This window comes from Scyliorhinus torazame, chromosome 21 (assembly GCF_047496885.1).
Source record: "Scyliorhinus torazame isolate Kashiwa2021f chromosome 21, sScyTor2.1, whole genome shotgun sequence".
NCBI lineage: Eukaryota > Metazoa > Chordata > Chondrichthyes > Carcharhiniformes > Scyliorhinidae > Scyliorhinus > Scyliorhinus torazame.
In genome coordinates this window covers 44,168,347-44,175,242 of record NC_092727.1, presented here as the reverse complement: position 1 = coordinate 44,175,242, position 6,896 = coordinate 44,168,347, and the positions used below count along the sequence as shown (strand labels likewise).

Below are 6,896 nucleotides of genomic sequence, written 5' to 3'. Positions count from 1 at the left end.
CTTTCCTCTTCGGTTGCCACACTGCAGATCTCTCGGTCTGCTGTTCCGGTTCATTGGTTGACTCATTGGGTTCGCTGTCGGACTCTTGTGGTCTGTGGAAGAACTCCCGGAGCCTCATTCGCCTGATGAATCTCTCCGTGTCTGCCACAAGGCCGTTGGAGTCCATTTTGGTGGTGGTGCAGATATTGAGCCCTCTGCTGAGGCCTTCGATTTCGTCTGGTTGAAGGGTGTAGTCCGACAAGTTGACAATAGATTTTCCTGTATTGTTTTCTACTGTGGTACCAGGTAGGCTTGGTTGCTGCTGGTGGTGATGCCAAGTTTCTCAAGCTTTCTATTCTTGGTGTGCATATAGGTGGCATAGTATCGTTGTCTCATCTGGCGGTGTTCCGCAGCTGGTCCTGAGCGCAAGTTGAGAATATGGACTCTATCTTGGTTTCCAGGTTGCTGCGTCTGCTGTAGAGCTGGTGTACGAGGTGGTTGAGGAGTGTGAGAGAGGTGTGACGGCAGAGTCTCTCAGCGTAGTCTGTGTTGTAGGTCGACTTGAGTGGGTTCGTGATCTGTAACCCTTTCGGGATCTTGTCTGCTTTCTTGCATCTTTGTAGAAACTTAATGTCAGTGCCGATATGAGCGACCTTCTTGGAGATCATTAGACTCACCATGGACTACTCTCCAAAATCGCTTGCATTCATGGACACTCTCATCTCCATCAAGGAAGGTCACCTCAGCACTTCGCTTCACCGCAAGCCCACGGATAACCTCACGATGCTCCACTCTCCATCTTCCACCCTAAACACATTAAAGCCATCCTCTATGGAGAAGTCCACTGTATACACAGGATCTGCTCAGACAATGGAGGAGCGTAACAGACATCTACAGATGCTCAAAGATGCCCTCGAACGAATGGGATATGGCGTTCGACTCAACGATCGACAGTTCCAACGCGCCACAGCAAAAAACCGCACTGACCTCCTCTGAAGACAAACACGGGACACAACCGACAGAGTACCCTTCGTCGTCCAGTACTTCCCGGAGCGGAGAAACTAAGACATCTTCTTCGCAGCCTTCAACACGTCATCGATGAAGATGAACATCTTGCCAAGGTCATCCACACCCCCCCACTACTTGCCTTCAAACATCCGCGCAACCTCAAACAAACCATTGTTTGCAGCAAAACTACCCAGCCTTCAGAACAGCGACCACGACACCACACAACCCTGCCAAGGCAATCTCTGCAAGACGTGCCAGATCATAGACATGGGCATCACCATTACACGTGAGAACACCACCCACCAGGTATGCGGTACATACTCGTGCGACTTGGCCAACGTTGTCTACCTCATACGCTGCAGGAAAGGATGTCCCGAAGCATGGTACACTGGTGAGACCATGCAAACGCTCTGACAACGGATGAACGGACATCGCGTGACAATCGCCAGGCAGGAATGTTCCCTTCCATTCGGGGAACACTTCAGCAGTCAAGGGCATTCAGTCTCTGATCTCCGGGTAAGCGTTCTCCAAGACGGCCTTCAGGATGCGCGACAATGCAAAATCGCCGAGCAGAAACTTATACCCAAGTTCCGCACACATGAGTACGGCCTCAAACGGGACCTTGTCGCTTTACATTCATCCCCCACCATCTGGCCTGGGCTTGCGAAATCCTAGCAACTGTCCTGGGTTCAGACAATTCACACCTCTTTAACCTGGGGTTACCCCTAGCTCTGGATCTGTAAAGACTTAATTACCTGCAAATGTTCACATTCAAAGCATTGTCTTGTATCTTTGACTTTGTCGATTATATATGTTTCTGGAACATACCTCTTAATTCACCTGAGGAAGGAGCAGCGCTCTGAAAGCTCGTGATTTGAAACAAACCTGTTGGACTTTAACCTGGTGTTGTAAGACTTCTTACTGTGCTCACCCCAGTCCAACGACGGCATCTCCACATCATGGCTTGTATTCTCCGCCTCGGCTAAAAAAGAAAAAGTATCCCATATGCCTTTTTAACCACCTTATCTATCTGTCCTGCTGTCATCAGGAATCTATGAACATGTACCCCAAGGTCTCTGTGGTCCTCTGTACTTCCTGGCATCCTGTCATTTATGTTGTATTCCGCTGCCTTGTTAGTCCTACCAAAATATATTTTTCAGGGTTAAATTCCATTTGCCACTCTTCTGCCCATCTGACCAGCTGTCTATAATAATAACCTTTTTATTGTCACAAGTAGGCCTACATTAACACTGTAATGAAATTACTATGAAAAGCCCCTCATCGCCACATTCCAACGCCTGTCCGGGTACACAGAGGGAGAATTCAGAATTCTTAGCTGGTACGAGAATTGAACCCGCGCTGCTGGCCTTGTTCTGCATCACAAATCAGCTGTCTAGCCCTCTGAGCTAAACCTTTCTCGTCAGTGCCCTGTAATCTCAGGCTTCCCTCTTCACTATTTACCACACCACTAATTTATGTGTCTCGAGCAGAGTTTTTCAAACTGCAGCTCGCGGGCGGGTGTCGGAATCGTTGGGGAGCGATCGGTCACGTCGGTCCTGATGGCAGGAGAAGCACCCAGCAAAGCATTTACGAATGCCGGCCGCGACAGGCTTTTAAGATGAGAATGCAGGGTGTGAGGGACCGGTTTCAGGTCATGCGCGGATTATTTCCTTGCTCTGGTTGCTGAGCGCCGCGGCTCTCCTCTCTGCACCATGTCTGTGGTGCTGAACGCCCTTAATAGTGACTCTCTCAAGGAGCTGACACCAGCACTTTTGGTGAAGCCAAGATGAGCAGGACAAATTACTGAGATACAGCTGCACTCTTTCTCTGGAATCTGTCGTTTTACACCACTCAGGAACAGGTCTATGAACTCACCTTGAAAAGCGGCGAATCATCAATGATTTGGACAAAATCAAGAAGACTTCATGCGGATTCTGATTTGTGGAATATAGCACACAAAGTGAAGCTGAACAGTGCATGAGATTTATTAATGGAACACGTTTTGGATGATCTAATCATTGGCACAGATTGGGATATTGGCTTCAAAAAAGGCAGACAGTTTGGGCGAGGGAAATCTGGTGGTCAGGTATCTGATGAATATATGACGTTGGCAGAGGTGGATTTGGAAAACAGATCCAGATGCAGAGAGTCCCAGAACCAAGACAGAAATTCTAGACTTTCACTGACTGAACTTTTGAGATAATGAAGCTAGAATCTTCAGAGAAGCCTGGGATTGAAGAATACAGTTGACATGTTAATGCCGATAACTTTATGCTGTTCATTCTTTCATTGGCCAATTAACTCTTTTTGTCAGTTTCAAAAAAGAAGCACCCAGTTTCTGAGGTGTAATCATTGTGGCCAATTTTGGTTTCTTTCAAAGTTTGTAATTTTTGTCAGTCCCATTAAAAACAGAATAAAACCTGGAAAAAAAAGAGAATGTATGCAACCGGGTTTTAAATGCAAATGATGCAGTCTTCCTGCCAGAAATGGCAGCAGAGAGCAGGTCACACGCCCGGCCCGTACATTGTTGTCACATGCCCTGTACATCTGTGATTTTGTCCCGAAATCATTGATAATATATTTTTTATGTATTGCTATATTACTTTTTATCATTTAAAAAAATATATATATATTTTATTCAAAATTTTTGGCCAACCATAACAGTACATTGTGTATCTTTTACACAGTAATATAACAATATAAATAACAATGGCCAGTTTTTTAAACAAGAAATAAATAATATATAAACAACATCAAAATTAAAAAACAAAACTAAATGGCAACTGCCTTGTCCCAAATAAATACTCTCCAAAAATACAATTCAGCAGTCCAGTATACAATTACCTATAACAACAACCTATACATATTATGCTTATACACTAACATCCCTGAGAGTCCTTCTGGTTCCTCCCCCCCCCCTCCTCCCTCCCCCCCCCCCCCCCCCCCCCCCCCCCCGGGTTGCTGCTGCTGTTGTCTTCTTTTCCATTCCCTCTATCTTTCTGTGAGGTATTCGACGAACGGTTGCCACCGCCTGGTGAACCCTTGAGCCGATCCCCTTAGGACAAACTTAATCCGTTCCAGCTTTATAAACCCTGCCATGTCATTTATCCAGGTCTCCACACCCGGGGGCTTGGCTTCCTTCCACACCAATAGTATCCTGCGCCGGGCTACTAGGGACGCAAAGGCCAAAACATCAGCCTCTTTCGCCTCCTGCACTCCCGGCTCTTCTGCAACCCCGAATATAGCCAACCCCCAGCTTGGTTCGACCTGGACCCCCACCACCTTCGAAAGCACCTTTGTCACCCCCACCCAAAACCCCTGTAGTGCCGGACATGACCAGAACATGTGGGTGTGATTCGCTGGGCTTCTCGAGCATCTCGCACACCTATCCTCTACTCCAAAAAATTTACTGAGCCGTGCTCCAGTCATATGCGCCCTGTGTAACACCTTAAATTGTATCAGGCTTAGCCTGGCACACGAGGACGATGAGTTTACCCTACTTAGGGCATCAGCCCACAGCCCCTCCTCAATCTCCTCCCCCAGCTCTTCTTCCCATTTCCCTTTCAGCTCATCTACCATAATCTCCCCCTCGTCCCTCATTTCCCTATATATGTCTGATACCTTACCGTCCCCCACCCATGTATTTGAGATCACTCTGTCCTGCACCTCCTGCGTCGGGAGCTGCGGGAATTCCCTCACCTGTTGCCTCGCAAGAGCCCTCAGTTGCATATACCGGAATGCATTCCCTTGGGGCAACCCATATTTTTCAGTCAGCGCTCCCAGACTTGCAAACGTCCCATCTACAAACAGATCTCTCAATTGCGTTACTCCTGCTCTTTGCCATGTTCCAAATCCCCCATCCATTCTCCCCGGAGCAAACCTATGGTTATTTCTTATCGGGGACCACACCGAGGCTCCCGTCTTTCCCCTATGCCGTCTCCACTGCCCCCAAATTTTCAGAGTAGCCACCACCACCGGGCTTGTGGTGTATTTCTTTAGTAAGAACGGCAACGGCGCCGTCACCATAGCTTGTAGGCTAGTCCCCCTGCAGGACGCCCTCTCCAATCTCTTCCACGCCGCTCCCTCCTCTTCTCCCATCCACTTACATACCATTGAGATATTGGCGGCCCAGTAGTACTCACTTAGGCTCGGTAGTGCCAGCACCCCCCTATCCCTACTACGCTGCAAAAATCCCTTCCTCACTCTCGGGGTCTTCCCGGCCCACACAAAACTCATGATACTCTTCTCAATCCTTTTGAAAAAAGCCTTCGTGATCACCACCGGGAGGCACTGAAACACAAAGAGGAATCTCGGGAGGACCACCATTTTAACCGCCTGCACCCTCCCTGCCAGTGACAGGGATACCATGTCCCATCTCTTGAAGTCCTCCTCCATCTGTTCCACCAACCGCGTTAAATTTAACCTATGCAATGTACCCCAATTCTTGGCTATCTGGATCCCCAAGTAGCGAAAGTCCCTTGTTACCTTCCTCAGCAGTAAGTCCTCTATTTCTCTGCTCTGCTCCCCTGGATGCACCACAAACAACTCACTTTTCCCCATGTTCAGTTTATTCTGAAAATTCTCCAAACTCCCCAAGTATCCGCATTATCTCTGGCATCCCCTCCGCCGGGTCCGCCACATACAACAACAAATCGAACGCATACAGAGATACCCGGTGTTCTTCTCCTCCCCTGAGTACTCCCCTCCACTTCCTGGAACCCCTCAATGCTATTGCCAGGGGCTCAATCGCCAGTGCAAACAATAATGGGGACAGAGGACATACCTGCCTCGTCCCTCTATGGAGCCGAAAATACGCAGACCCCCGTCCATTCATGACCACGCTCGCTATCGGGGCCCTATACAGCAGCTGTACCCATCTAATATACTCATCTCCAAAGCCAAATCTCCTCAACACCTCCCACAAATAATCCCACTCCACTCTATCAAATGCTTTCTCGGCATCCATCGCCACCACTATCTCCGCTTCCCCCTCTGGTGGGGGCATCATCATTACCCCTAGCAGCCTCCGTATATTCGTATTCAGCTGTCTCCCCTTCACAAACCCAGTTTGGTCCTCATGGACCACCCCCGGGACACAATCCTCTATCCTCATTGCCATTACCTTGGCCAGAATCTTAGCGTCTACGTTCAGGAGGGAAATAGGCCTATAGGACCCGCATTGCAGCGGGTCTTTTTCCTTCTTTAGGAGAAGCGATATCGTTGCCTCTGACATATTCGGGGCGCAGCTGTCCCCTTTCCCTCGCCTCATTAAAGGTTCTCATCAGTAGCGGGGCGAGCAAGTCCACATATTTCCTGTAAAATTCAACTGGGAATCCATCCGGTCCCGGGGCCTTCCCCGCCTGCATGCTCCTAATTCCTTTCACTACTTCCTGCATTTCGATCTGTGCTCCCAGTCCCACCCTCTCCTGCTCCTCCACCTTAGGAAATTCCAGCTGGTCCAGAAAACACATCATTCTCTCCTTCCCCTCCGGGGGCTGAGCTTCATATAATCTTTCATAGAATGCCTTGAACACTCCATTCACTCTCTCCGCTCCCCGCTCCATCTCTCCCTCCTCATCCCTCACTCCTCCTATTTCCCTCGCTGCTCCCCTTTTCCTCAATTGGTGGGCCAGCAACCTTCTCCCCATATTCGTACTGTACACCCTGTGCCTTCCTCCACTGTGCCTCTGCAGTACCCGTTGTCAGCAAATCAAATTCTACGTGTAGCCTTTGCCTTTCCCTGTACAGTCCCTCCTCCGGTGCCTCCGCATATTGCCTGTCCACCCTCAGAAGTTCTTGCAGCAACCGCTCCCGTTCCCTACTCTCCTGCTTTCCTTTATGTGCCCTGATTGATATCAGCTCCCCTCTAACCACTGCCTTCAGCGCCTCCCAGATCACTCCCACCTGGA

The 6,896-nt window shown here is 49.0% G+C and overlaps 1 pseudogene; it reads left to right on the top strand.

The window, feature by feature from the left end:
- The first annotated feature begins 2,699 nt into the window (after positions 1-2,699).
- LOC140398052 (nuclear cap-binding protein subunit 2 pseudogene) lies at positions 2,700-3,162 on the top strand (annotated as a pseudogene).
- Positions 3,163-6,896: the final 3,734 nt, after the last annotated feature.